The sequence below is a fragment of the Falco cherrug genome, chromosome 15, assembly GCF_023634085.1.
Source record: "Falco cherrug isolate bFalChe1 chromosome 15, bFalChe1.pri, whole genome shotgun sequence".
NCBI classification, from domain to species: domain Eukaryota; kingdom Metazoa; phylum Chordata; class Aves; order Falconiformes; family Falconidae; genus Falco; species Falco cherrug.
The window spans coordinates 19,217,657-19,232,673 of record NC_073711.1 but is presented as its reverse complement, the minus strand read 5'-3'; the positions used below and the strand labels follow the sequence as shown (position 1 = coordinate 19,232,673).

At 34.8% G+C, this 15,017-nt stretch overlaps 1 protein-coding gene across 3 annotated transcripts in view; it reads left to right on the top strand.

Moving 5' to 3' along the window:
* PCDH11X (protocadherin 11 X-linked) overlaps nt 1-15,017 on the top strand; it is a 508,536-nt gene that overhangs the window by 35,512 nt on the left and 458,007 nt on the right. The gene's annotated exons all lie outside the window — the stretch shown is intronic.

Here is a 15,017-nt window from a genome sequence, read left to right as displayed (position 1 = left end):
TGAATTAGAAAACATTTTCAGTATATTCTGATGCCTTTGAACATAGCCTTTCCACAGGCTTAAAATCTTACTACTCCAAGGAAAGCACTAAGGGTAATTTAAAACTGAGTAAAGAAAGAAGTAGTCTTTTTTACTCTGAGGGACTATTGGCTGTTTCTTGAGATTATTGAATTTTCATTCCAGTATACAGGAAAGCTGTATATTGCCAGGATGAAATAGAAAGTTTAACAGGCACTGTGTCTCTTGATGTTTATGGAAACTTTGCCAACAATCTTAAAAGAAGCTGAACTGGACTCTAAAATACCGACACAAATGAAATTAGGAGGAAAGCCCCTTGCAACGGTATAACCAGATGTGTCATTCTTACTATTAAAATACTACACTATTCTGCATTTTATTAGATCAAATTAGAAATTACATGTCTCCAAGTATAATTGGAAGTTTTACTTGTAGAAAAAGACTGGCATTTATTTTTTCAGCAACAGATGAAAATAACTGAAATCTTACTAGTAGTTTGGTTACTTACAAAATTAGCTTTTAAAGAAAATAATTTTACCTTTCTTAACAAGAAAAAGTTACGTATCTATTCTCTCTATATTTTTTTATAAGAAACTGTCACAATCCTAAACTAGGGTGGCTGGGGGAAACTTAATTATCTACTATTTTTGCAGAGTTGTAACAATGCAACATGATTTTGATATCCAGTCAACTAAGTGTACCGTTACTTCTTGCAAAACACTTAAGGTCATTACAGAGTACTTGTTATTGTCAGGCACTAGGTGGCCTGCTTGCTAAAACATAGTAGTGAAGACTTACACAAAGACAATTTGCAAAAGCACGGAGTGAAAGATAAGTAAATAAAAATGCATCTTTAATTTCTAATACAGGATGATGCATTTAAACTATCTGATGCAAAGTAACGTACGCATGGAAATCTGCAGATAGTATAACCTACCTAAAACCAACTTGGGACACAATTATTTTGTTCTTGACTTGCAGACAATATTTAGTTCCTCTCGGTATTTTGCTTAAGGAAGACCAGTAACTCATCCATACTTAAGGAAGACCAGTAACTCATCCATACTTACAGTGAAAACATTCTTCCCTTACCCAGCAATGTCTTAACAGGGCTGGCTGAAAAACTATCTAGCTATACGTATGTCTTCTTTCCTTCCTAGTACCACTAAGATCAAAGTTTCCCACCAAGACAGGATACCAACCTGTATATTCTGTAAACTGTAAGATCATCATTCTCTTGAGGGAAGTTAAAAACTGGCAAGTACGAAGTAGTAGCAGCATTTGTTTTAGAAACCTAATGGGTGATTGTATTATGCTCAGAAACATGAAAAGGTCCATATTATTTATAGTTTCTAAGGAACAATTGTAACAGCTAATGTTTTAAGAATTAGTTGAACTCAATCTGATCTCAGATAGCTATCTGTAGAAAATGATAATTAAGAATAGTAAGCAAAGCAACACCTTGCTGGTTTTTTTTTTTTTTTTTTTTTTTTTTTGGTTTGCTTTTTAGTAACTGAAAGCTAGACATGACCTGTGGTCTTTGACTATTGCAACCTGAGTCCTGTGGTAGAACAAACCATGATAAACTACATTTTTCAACAATTCTGATGTTTTAATTTCTTGGTTTGTGACTCTTGTTAGCGTTAGTAGGAGGAGATATGTGGTGACTTGAGGTGGTGTTAAGTTTGAGCTTTTGGACATTGATTTTTCAAAAACGTATCAAATTTATTTAAAATGTAATGAAATAATAATTTCAATAATAAGCCTTCATTAAAATCGTTTTACTGTTCAATGGAATGGCTAAATAATTAACCACAGATTTATTTCAGTGTGATTATTCACCTTCTTAGTTTCTGGTCAAATGTAGGACTAATGAGATGACTTAAATTCTAATGATTATTTTATCTATCATTGATAGAATGCTAAAATATTAGCAGTCAAAGAAAGTGCAAAACTTCTACTGTTCTGTAGAGACCACATGAGAAGTATATATCTGAACCAAGAAATGGAACATAATCTGCATTCCAGGCAACACTGTTTTGGTTGTCAGCTTGGAAATTCATCTTGCAGTTATTTTTCAACTGAATTCCCCTAATGTTTCTGTTATAAAACAAATAAATGAACAAACAACAGAAAGCCCCATTGCACTGACTTCTAATTATATAAGAAAGGGCATTGTGTGGCTAGTGTAATTACTTGTTTTGTTTTCTTCTGAAATCATATGAATTTAAACAATGGATTTAGATGACTGATCATATTTTTCTAGGACAGGAAAGATATTTCAACCTGATATTTGTGTGCTTTAATCTGAGTAAGAGTAGAACACACCAGCAAATACATGGCAGAATATAGCGTATTCCATGAAAATGCCTAATTATTTGTTTTTCTGCTACAAGAAAACATTGCATCGCAATAGAAAAGGAACTACAAAAACTTGTATTTTTGTGATTTGATCAAAAAGTGTATGCTTCCATATTCCAGCCAAATCTAAGCATGAATCTCTTGAATTGATTTTAAAGAAATCAGACATGGCAGTATCCCTCAGGTTACAGACAATGATTCCCTATTTAAAAGAATGCAGCATCCATCAAACTCCTCAAACTCCGTCAAAAAAAAGAAAAAATCTGTGATACGTGGTACACAATATATATAAAAAAAATAATCCCATCACTAATGCTGGTAGTAGCAGTAGTGAATGAACTATTAATAATATACACACTTTACTGACATACAAAGAAACATCACTGTGAGATTAGACTGCCTCTAGGAATTCATCATCTCTGGATTTTAGCGAATAGGTGTAATGTACTGTGTCACATAAAATATAGTGGAATTTTATTAGGCAAATAAACTTGCAAACATAAGGCACCGTATCACACTGTTTATATACTGGCATGTTTGAAAAAGTTCAAAATTTCTTATAATACTTTACAGTATACATGGGACTATCATCATTAAGTTCCAGGAAAGTATTCCAGTTATCCTGTTAAACCTTCTGGTATTTTGTTCCTAATGGTTATATTGCAACATAAATTGTGGCTACCTTTCAATACGACGAAACTTTAATATTTCCAGTTCGTAGTCCAAAACAGAACATTTTCTTTGGGAAATCTGCTCTAGTGCACTTCATACATATTACATATAACACAACACTGGAGTTCTGCCAGATTTAGTAATGCAAGTTTTCTGTACTAAACACTCAGGGTTTGAGTTTTTTAAGTTCTGAGCATCTATTTTAGTGGAAATCATTAGGAGTTCTCACTGACAGTTACTCTGTCAGAGGTTGAAGATTTGAAATATTATTTTCTCTCTTCATTTAATCACAAATCAATATTTCTACTTCTTATACCAGTAATGGATGGAGTAGTTAATCTTATCACTGTTTTTTTTCTATCTTGTGAAGCAACACGTAATTATGTCCTTGTGTCAGTTGCGTTGATCTTGCTTAAGTCATTCAAAGCAACTTCTGCATATAAAGGAAAACATCCATTTTTTTGGTAGGTCTTAGACTTGGAGGCATAATTAGCTGATGTAAAGGAACAGTCTGTTGGATGTGTTTTCGTGACATTTGTATTACAATTCTAATACAAACATATAGTTTACAAAAATAGCTAAAAAATCTTTGTCATTTCTAGTTGACTGAGACAGGCAAAGTCACCAAAACATGAAGCATGATAAAGCTTACAAATGATACAGTATTTAATACGATCCCATGTTATTCAAAGATTCTCTTGTGTTGCGATTACTTCAGCTAATAGGGTGGTATGTGTTTTGTGGTATTTTTTGTGCTCTTTTCTGTCTTTCTTACATTTCAATAATAAGCTGTTATCAAGTGGTGAAGTCACTCCATTTATATGCAAAATTAGGGTTTTTTCATTTGCATTTGTGGAGTAAGGACATGACTTTTAAACAAAACAGAGGAAGAATAGACATGTGTTTGAAACTTTAATCGTTATTCCCATTATCCCTTTAAGATTTTTGCTCATTTAATTCCTACTTTCAAGAACTAATACTCTATTTTCTTCAGAAATATTCTGTGAAGTGTACTAGTAATGATAAAATGTGTCATGGGCCCATGATACTGTATGAGAAAATGTGCTTCAGTATGATTTTTAAAGGTTTTTTCATGTCACGACCTACAGGACCCTGATACACAGATGTACACTGTTCTTTTATTATGTAGATATGACTAACACACCCACCCACACCCCAATTAAAAACCTTTTGAAGCTGTTCATCCTCTTGCACTATATCAGAAGAAGGAGAATGGATGGTCAGTAATATCTGAAACTTGTTTTCCATTACAAGCCTGAGCCTATGACACATTGGCTGTGTCTGGACATCATTGATGGAAGGCTAGCCACATCGAGTTCGTGGACATGCAGGTTTTTATCTAGGAATATTCTGTCCACATTACAAAGCCCCTTTTTATTTCATCCTAATTGTTGATAGATTTCATTGAGGAGGCAGTGAAGAGATGCAAACACCACATTTTCCATTATACGAGTACAGTCTTTGAAGGAGCTATAGTATCTTTACAAAGTTCATGGATCTAGGCAAAACTTTCAAAATCAAATTTCTGAGATTCTGCTAAGCATCAGCTTTACCATGGCAGGCTTCAGTCAAGATCATAGCTTGTTTTGATCTGGCCTGACATTTGTAAAAAAATCTAAAAATAAGTATTCAAGGCTGACCCATAACAGTCTGTGTAAATATTTAACGCAGTTCTGTTGTTGAGATATGTAGGCTTTCTCACTTTATAGTTAAGGCATTTGACTTCCAAGGCTATAGTTGCAGCAAATTTTGTAAACCTTACAGCAGAACAGCAGATGCCACTCATTTCAGTGGACTTTGAATCAATTTAGTAGAAAATTGTTGACCAGATCCTCCACTTTTTAAACTATATTTACTGAACAGGTAAAACAAATTTTTAAGTACGGAATCAGGCCCAGCCCATCAAACTGCTGTAACACATTTTAAAATACTCTTATAATTCTGTTTCATCCAATTCTGTGATGCTTCTTCCTGAGTACTTTTTTGTACAAGCAGTCTGACTTTGGTAGCTGCTTTCTCCCAAGACTAAACAGCTATGCTCCATCATTTCTACTGGATAATTTAGTTTTCAGTCCCCTTTCCAGAATCACTTTAGTGTAGTGCTCCTGGCATAGAATTTCAGTGCTTTGAAAGGCAATCCATGTGTTTGCAATCTCTGCAGCAGTTTGGGGATCTGTCAGGATGGGAGGTGCTATGCACTAAAAAGTATTTTACCAGAAAAACTAGATGATTCCAGCGTCATTTTGTTTTTCAAAATAACAGAGAAAAAACCTTTACATTTTTGTCTATATAAACTACAGAATTAAACAAGTTTTTTCATATATATCAATAAGGCATGATACTTTTACTAGGAAGAGAAATTTCTTAAAAATATACATGATTTCACCCTTCAAAAGTTGGTATATCTTTAGTAGTCACACATATGCTAATATGAAGTTATTAAAGGTTCAGTTCTACTCCATTAGTAGATAAGGATTAAGTTAAATTTTGTTGTAATTCATGCATAATTTGCTATGTATCTTTTTTTTTTTTGAAAGTTACACTAAATAATGTGAAAAAAAACTGAGGAAAGCATAGTATAAAATAATTGTTATTGTTATTGCTATCTTTAATTACTTGAACTGTATCACCATCTTGAAGCAAAGATCATTTCAAGCTACAAGTGTACTAAGGAGAGAATGCTTCCTTGGGAGGACTGGAAGAACAACAGGCAATTAAAGACAGAATTGTATCACAAGGAAATAATCAAACGATATTACTGGATTTGATTGAATTTTAAAGTTATATTTACCCTATCTATATTAATATAACATAAGAGATAAATTCATGCCCTTAATAATGTAAGATATGAATTAGTAAAGCTTGATCTTAATCCTTTTAACTATAACCAGCTGGGATCAAACTCAGATGCTTTTTGGTCTTCCACTTAATAAATCACAAGAAGTCTTTCATCAAAATGCTTTTCATTTTCTTTTATATACATTTATTTCCTATAGTTAGTAAAGGAGATGGGGGGGAAGTGGTTCACTTCTTCCTCAGAGAAAATTTTTCTAAAGCCACACTACACTTTTTTTTGTTATTGCTATTGCTAACACCTTTCATGTATACAGCACCTTTCACTCTGAATGATCCCCAAAGTGCTTTATAGACTCCAAATACAGGGATTTTTTTCCCCTCACACAGACTCTGCACTAACAGTGTTGCTCTGCAGTGGCTTTGGGGAAAGAAGCACGAAGAAGCCTCTCCTCCTGAGCCATGAAAAGCTGGTATTTGTGTAGGCCCGCCTGTGGTAACTCGGGCCACAATTTGCAGAGAATCTTGCTAAGTGCTTATTTATTTAAAGCTTAAAAAAAATAGTTTTTCTTTGCCCCAGTTTTCTTCATCTGAGTATCAAATGCAAAAGACAATATGCGCCTGTACCCCAGTTTCTACCGAACAGGTTTTGCTGTTTACCATTTATTTATGTTTGTCAGGCAATGGTGCTTGATGGGGTTACCTTGCCATATCTCGCCCTTTCAGCAGGCGGCGCGGGAAACGTCAGGCCGGTGAGGGAGGCGGGAAACCGCCTGAGGGAGCGCGCGCCCGCCCGCCTCCGGGATTCTTCGAGAAGGAGGCGGCGGGGGGGTGGCTGGGGCTGGGGCGGGAGCGGTGCCGATCCTCGGCCTGCCTGCAGTGACCAGGGCGCCACAGCGGAGCTGTATGTTCCCCGTCTAACTGCTGTGTCTGTCGCAAGACCTGCAAAGGTAAAGGTGGTGGCTTTGGCCTTGGCTTTGTCTTCAGGAAAGGAAAAAGAAAGGGTTTTCTAGAAACTGTCCGAGGGCATGTGGCAGGCGGGATGAGCCCTCGGCGGGCTGGGGCGGGGGAGAGCCAGCCCGGGGCGAGCTGGTCCACCGGCACCCTGAGAGGCTTTTGCTGCTAATCTTTTGTTTTGTTTCAGTCTTTTGTTTTGTGGTTTTTTTTTTGGGTTGCTTGTTTTCCCCATAAAAGGACTGTGGCTTTGGTTTCATGTAACTTCTAATGTAATTTACAACTTAACTTATCTTGAGGTGGCTTTGTTCTGCTCTTGGGAAACCCTTCCTCTCAAATCGTGTTCTCTTAGGAGAGTCTTACATTACATATTGCAACATTTTATTCATATCGTGTATTTAAGTAGGGTCAGTTAGCTAAAAAAACATGGTGATTGCTTCCCTGCTTATGGACCCATACATACGTTATGTAAAAATTTCTTCCAACATGTGCAATTAGTTCTTGTGTTCCTGGTACTCTTAGAGATTCTGGAGTTGAGTTTGTGATTTATAAATATGTATTCCTATATATTGTATCTATATGTTACTTGTGACAACTTTTGATGAACATGGTGATTAGGCTGTTAATTGGTGAGATATATGCTAAACTAGAGAAAATCTCTTTCATGATGTATTCAGTATTTTAAACTCTTAAACAGTACCTTCTAGTTTGAATCTCATTTACGTTTAAGCTATCTTTAAGAAGAACAGAAAATCCCATATGAAAATGAGTAGCTATGCTGCCGCTGGATGCAAAACTTTCTAATCTGAAGATTTACATGGCGACCATGCTACTGTTAACATTTTCTGTTTTGCTGTACTGTGTAAACTTTGACTTGAAGGAAGTAGATTGAATAGGAACAATCTTGCTTCTGTGAAGTGTTTGCAAGGATGAGAGTAAAATTATCTGAACTATTTTCTTCACGTTTTACCGAGGAAGAAGAAAATAAATTATTTGATGCTTAACTAGTTATTAATTACAGTAGTAATGAAATAAATTAGTTAAGGACTACATAAGTGTATGAATTTTGTATGTTTCAGCAATCCTTCATGAGCCTTACAGCATCAGGAATGGAACACTCTGCCACTTTCCAGACAACATGATGGGAAGTTAGACTAAACAAATGCAAAAATATGTTTTATACATGCTTTGTTGCTGTAATCTCCTGGTCCTGTTTTATGTAGGCACACCAATAATTTGCTGAGCAGGAAATATGGTGAAAGTTCGGTACTCTTTACTTTTTAGGCTTGGAGAGCTGTAAGAACTTTTTACAGAAATCTGTGAGTAATTTCACATTTAGACTTCTGGGTATGTTATGCTGAGGCAAAGAGAAACTGATGGAAATAAAAAAGTTTAAGTGATTGAAAAATGTATACAAAAAGTAATGTTCTGGTATCATTTAAAGTCTAATATATGAAATGAGAAGTGTACATGAGTGTAATTACATCATTTCTGTTTTAAATTTAAAGGTGGGGTAGAAGGTGGCAGCTGATTTCTGCTACTCAAAATGCTGTTATGTATAGGACTGGACTGTAGACAGAATTGTATTTAGTTTAAGGAAGTTAAGACTACGTGGTATTCAGCTGTGAGCAGTGTTCCTATCCATAGTCACAAATACTCGAATTGTTCACTAGACACTCTGAAATGTATTTTTCTGCTATTCAGTAACAGAAGTTACTAACTAAATCAAGATGCATTGTGTATGAAACAGGCGATCTTGACAATTGCCATGTCAAAGGATTTGACACAAGTGACTAAAAATCAAATTTACTTCTGTTCTTAAATAAACAAAAACGTGTTTTAAGTTGAAATAAATCCACTGATCACGTAATCTGGTTTCACATAATTTCTTATTGTGATACCATGTTTTCTTGCCAGTGGTTCATGGATGACTTTTCTTTTGTTTGCTCTGGCAGAGATTTAGTTTTCAAATTTGAGGCATGAACAGATTTTCAGGGACCAAAACTAGAACAGTCTTCAGTTGATTAGTGAAATGTATTCATGTGTACAAACAGACAAATAAAACACTAAGAAAATGACATTATGAATCATACCATTAATAACTTGATTTTTTGGTATTGTTTTTGAAAGTTGGTCGTTTGAATTTTAGTGAATATGTATTTGAATTTGTAGAGCAGTATTGTGTTAGCTTTGGAGTTGTAACATTCAGCAGCTTTATAGAGGGTTTGTGTGTTGGGTCTGTTTGTTTTTTTCCGTCTTTGTTCATGTATCCCAGTGTTTGTTTCTAAGAAAATTGAAATAGTCTTGCTTACCAGGGAGATCATCACCTTTTTTCCAAGATGTCTGTTCTCAGTCTTGAGATTTCTATGCAGCTCTGGTACAAAACTGTGTCACTGCTAATATCAGGACTGTCTATTTCATAGTATTACTGGTATATAATTTGATACTGCATATTCTCAGTTTTCTGACTTACTTTAAAAATATCCTGTAACTTATTTGCTGGGTAGTTGCTAGATACATTTTCTCAAACATGAACTGTATTTACTCTTTTGGTAAGTAAGAGACTTCAGATTTACAGGGGTTCATTTGAAATGAAAGAAATTACTCTTTGTGCCATATGTCAATGTGGTTGAGTTCAAATTGTCCGTTCAACATGCTTCATGCCTGTGCTCACTGCCTTTTTTGTGTTTATAGTTCTGTTGCTGTGTATTTATAGTTCTGTTCACTGTTTCCAGCATCTTTATACAAGTTCTAATGACCACTCTTCCTATTAGTTGCAGATTAATATCAAGACTATAGATTTCTGTTTCAGTAAGAATTTATCAATTATTTGTTTTCCACACCTTGCCTGCTGCTTCATGTGGCTGCAAGAATCTGCCTTTTGGGCATTAACCCTTAATTTCTTCAAGTGAAGGGTATTTTTTACACTGTGATGGAAAAGTAAAAAAAAAAACAAAAAACCCCCCAACAAAAACACAAAAAACCCACAACAAAGCAACCTAAAAATACTCTTATTTCTATTCAGTGAAGAGACTGAATAAGGAGAACGTGCAGCTGTAAGCAAGCTGCGGCTCACACTTAGTTCTTTTGTTGACTTGAATGGTTGTGGGGTGAATCTTTCTCCTGGTGATAGGAATTTCCAGTTTCATTTTGTTCATCACTGGAAAAAGAATCAAATTAAAGAAACCTCATTGAAGTCAGTACCATCACGGTAATAAAAAATAGATCAAAGAGTAAATCAGTCCCTTAGTGGATTTAGAGTAAAATCATACGAGGGAATTAATTTGAAAGCCTTGATAATATAACAAATTGTCTTTTTCTCTTTGAGGTAGGTCTTTTTCTTTTGACTATGATCGAGAAATATACTATGTAGGGAGTGGATACTGTGAGTAAGTGTTGATGGCTACAACATAATCTGTTTGAAACATTGTAGAGTGTGAAAATTAGTTCAGGTTGTTTGTTACCATTTGTGCCTGGACTTAATGGCGGGGGATTCCTGTCTGGCAACAGCTTTGTTGTGTTTCCTGTTGTCATCAAAAATTGTAAGCAATACCAGTAAAGTCTCTGCCTTTTTCAAAAAGTTAACAACCATCAAAATCAGACAGTTCCTTCAATGAAACATTGTCTGTGGTGACAAAGGATAGACTTTGTTGTGTTCAGGTACATTACTGACTTGCAGAAAAAGAAAACAACCCAACAACCAAAACACAAAACACTAAAAATCTGCAGTACCAGACATAACAATCTAGCAGCTGTCTACAGGATGAAGTTGAAATCCCTATCAACATGATTCAGAAATTGTAAACCTCTGTCATATAGCATAGAATGGCTTAATTATCAATGGAAACTTCTGAGGGAGCCTTTTTGAGTGAGCTGGAATAGTTGTGAATAGCTCACTCCAGTTCAATAACATTATGGTCATTATTGACTGTAGAAATAGAGTCCATGTCATTGGGGGTCTTTTGCTCTGAGAAACACTGTTTTAACATAGGGATTTCAATACTCCTGTTTAATAATTTCATGGTGCATTAGCAGCAAATGAAAGGGATATTATTTTGAAAAAATGTGACATACTAGCTAAACTTTTCTATGTAATTTAAATAGGTTCAAGAATATGAAGATAAGAATTGGAGTGATGTTTTTAAGATTTCTTCTCTATTGTGATTTCAGTGTTTGGGTATTGATGCAGTTTTGGACTTCAGTGTAATACTCTAAATTTTTTGAAAGATTCTGTGATATTTTTCTTGAAAACTTGATGTAACAGTTACAAAATATTACCACAGCTTGCTTATTCTACTGTAGGTCAAATCTGAACCCAAGTATCAAGAAATAGTGTTGCTTTTTCATCTGAAGTGGGCACCTGAACACTTTACTGCATTTGCTACTGCTCTGCGATCCTCTTAAGAAAGAAATGGCAGTTGAGTCCTGTGATAAGCTACAGGAATTCTGAATTGGGTGCGACCAGATAGAGCTGTGTGTTTAAAGAACAGATTTAGATTCTACCTTCATGTCATACTCTATTAGGTAGTTAAAAGTTTTTATATATTCTGTCTACTTTTCAAGGTATGATTTGACAGCTGCTAAATGAAGATAATGATGAAAAATTATAATATTTAAACTATGCCATTAATATTTTGTATATTGGGAAAAAAAGAGCAGGTATACTTAAGTGCATACATAGATGAAAGAGAGCAAATCTGAAATTGTTTTTTCCTCTCCTATTCTCCATCCTGTCCATCTGGGCCATTTGCCTTACTAGTTAGAGAAGTCAGCAGTATCAGCAGACATCAGTGCATTTCTTTGAAAGCTGGGAAAATGGCTTGGCAAGCTTAATGTTACCTTCTGTTAAACAATTTTATTTGTTCTTACTTTTTTTTTTTACTACCGTAGAAGTGTTACTGAGTGTTGGAGCTTATGAAAGGTCCTTTAGGCTTGGACTATTTAGCTTCTTTACCCCCTTTTTTTTTTGCCTCTATACTCCAGTCATCAAGAAAGTCTGTTTCCACATGCTGTACTGTGATTGCCTTTCTACCCACTTCCTTTCTTTTTTCCTTTCTGTCTTTACATCTTGTCTGTCTGTCTTCGTTCATCTCTGACTTTTTCTACCATCTGTTACCATTCACACGCTCTCTTTCGACAATTTCTTTGTCTGCCTGTCATTTCCATGTGCAGTTTCTTTAGCCTTTCTTTTTACTTTGGGATTGGTATTTCTATTGTTTTGCCATTTCGTGGGATGTAGATATGTAGACAGGTATGAGAGATGTACTAAACAGTGTACGTCACTAGAAATACTCTGATTTCATAGCTTTGTTGCTAGAAAGTACCTCCTGCTTTTTTTCTTTGCATTGCTGTTGCCACAGTACTTCTATCAATGTTATGGCACAAATGACAGGCAATATACAGTTATGGCTATATAAATAGGTTGCTTTAAGAACAACACTTTCTCATGGCATAAGATGTTCCACTGTACATCTAAGCAGAAAACTTGAGTCCTATTGGGGTTTTTCTCCTTAAAGGTCTATAGCTCTAGAGCAGTTCTTAAAGGTTAAAAACTGCTCCTAAAACTATTTAGAAAGACAGGTAAAGACCATTTTAAGATAATGTATTCCATAGAAGTTCAAGAATTGTAAGTAACTGTTGGTTGTTTTTTTTCTACTTCAAGATGAGTTTTCTGTTAAAACTCGTAACACTGCCTGTTACCTGGCTGTACCCTTTAATAGTTCAGCAAAATCAACGGCAGTAGATTTATTTTTAATATAATTAATAATAATATTATTATTATATAGAATCGATGACATTACAAAAATTCATGTTAGCATTTATTTAACATAGTTTATAACAATGCTGTTCTATTATTTCCGTTTTAATTTATTTAATACGACAGAAATGGTTTAAAAAAAATGGTTCAAACTTTTTCATTTAAAATACATCTATAAAAATACGCATAGTAATGTAATGCTAAGATGTGCCACCTCACAGTTTTCCTGAAAAAGTCTTTGCATTGTGCTGTGGTTGTTTCATAATCCCTAGAACCACTGCAGGTATAACTGGGGTGATAGGAATTTTTATGAGGTATTTTACATATATATGTATATATATACACACACACGGGTACTATCACAACTTTCAGAATTGATTTAGGAAAGTTTTTCATGAACTTGTTAGACTGTTCAATTTGTGTACTCATCCTTATGCAAACACAAACAGACTTTTGTTTTGAGTGTGACTAAAATTCCCTGTATCCTCAAAACTAGAGAGGGAGGCAGTGCAGCATAATAACTTTGTTAATAATCAAACGATTTTTTTTAGTAGTGTAAGATTATCTATTTGGAAGATGTATATACATGACGGTGATTTTTTTTTTTATACCATTGTACTTTATAGGCAAAGCTTACATTAATATTGTCACAGAAGAATTTGGGATAGTGACTGGAATTTGGTTTATATTTATTGGTTGTGTTTGAGTTTTTTTCGCTTCCTCAGAAATGAACGGTAAGTTTTAAATACTACTCTGTAAACATCAGGATGTGAAGTTCTTGAGGTTTTTTCCCCTGTGTTTTGTTGATTTTTCAGTTTGACTTCTAGTAGAGAAGTGGCAGACTAGTGCTTCTCAGTATGCACAGAACCTGCTGCCATTCTGAAATGTAAATACTCCCCTCAAAGCAAAACATCAGCCCTTCATTGTAACCGATACATTTTTTATTAGTGTTTTGCATGGCAACGATGTAAATATATTTAATAGCAGATACAAAATTTACTTTCATGAAATAAGAGCTTTCTGCAGGTTGAATGTACATAGGGAATTACTTTAGTGGGGTGACAATTGCTGGAGATGTATTTACAGAAATACAAGGCAGTTAATTAATTATAATAGTCAAACCAGTACATTTGTACAATATCACCACAGCTCATTCATTAAACTCATGCTGCTACCATAGAGTTACCATTAATGATCATCAGTGTCTGCTGATGACTTCCTTATTTACATATTTAGAATTTGATATTACAAGGGATTTATAAAATGGCTGTTCATAGTACACTGTTTCTTCACTCCTGAATGCCTGTTTAGTGTTGTGTTGTGACTTGCACTGAGTTAGTGACATACTGCAAATAAGTTAGTGAGTTACTAAAAAACTGCAGGTAATGTGTTAACTGTGCCCCATGAACTGCATATCCCGTTCTCACCCACATCAGCAATCTCATTCAGGTTAATTAAATTACTCCAGTGAGCAATGCCTTTTTTGATAAGTGAAGGCTTGCAGGATTGGATTTTTATTTCATGTTACTCCTTTTGTATAATCATAAAGCCAGAAAATGCTTTACAGTTAAATCATGCTGACATGGAAAGATAGACCCTGCAGATCTAGTTGGAATGTTCTTTATATGTTACTTACTCCCAATCAAAAGCAGGTTGCAGAGTTTAAATGGAATAGCAATATTAGTTATTCCTAATCTGTTCCACTGCAAAGTCAAGTGTTTTAGTTTAAATTACCCTGAAAGTGGTACTGCTGAAAGGCAGTAACTTAACAGGTGAAGACAATTATTGGCTTCAGTAATTTCTTCAACCACTGCAACTTGATCTGCAGGAGTAAATCAATCTAGGCTATGACAGGGAGAATGAAATCAGAAAAGGGAGGAAAAAAATTACATTTTTACCTGCACAATGAAATGAATGTGGATGAGTTAGGTATATTTGAACAGATGCTAAGCTGATAGGGGCTAAAATGTTATTAACTAAAAAAATCATTTTAGATGGGACTCTTGAACATCTACCTTACGGAAGTACTATCCTAGATTATCCTAAATTCTGGAAGGGCAGAATTATGCAAAGATTAGGTAAAGCAGCTTATTTTATACATGGAATTCAATTTTTCCTTTAAAAACTCTCAGCTGAAAGCTGTAGGTACACAGATATCTGTATGTACCTATAAATCATCCCATTCTAATCCCATCTTTTTGAGGTGGTTAACAATCTTGAGAGGAGACTATATTGGTATTCTGAAACTAGGTTGAGAAGTAAAGAATTTTCTTTTCGTCAGCCCAGAGCAAATCTGTATTGCACTACATTGAAAACTTCCGATGTTTTGTTGTTCTCCTGTGTTGGAATTTGTGCACTGCTCTTTAGACACACAATCTAGATTTCAGTGAATCGAGTACTAGTATTTATGTTTACTTCCAAAGGTCAAATGAGATCTTGT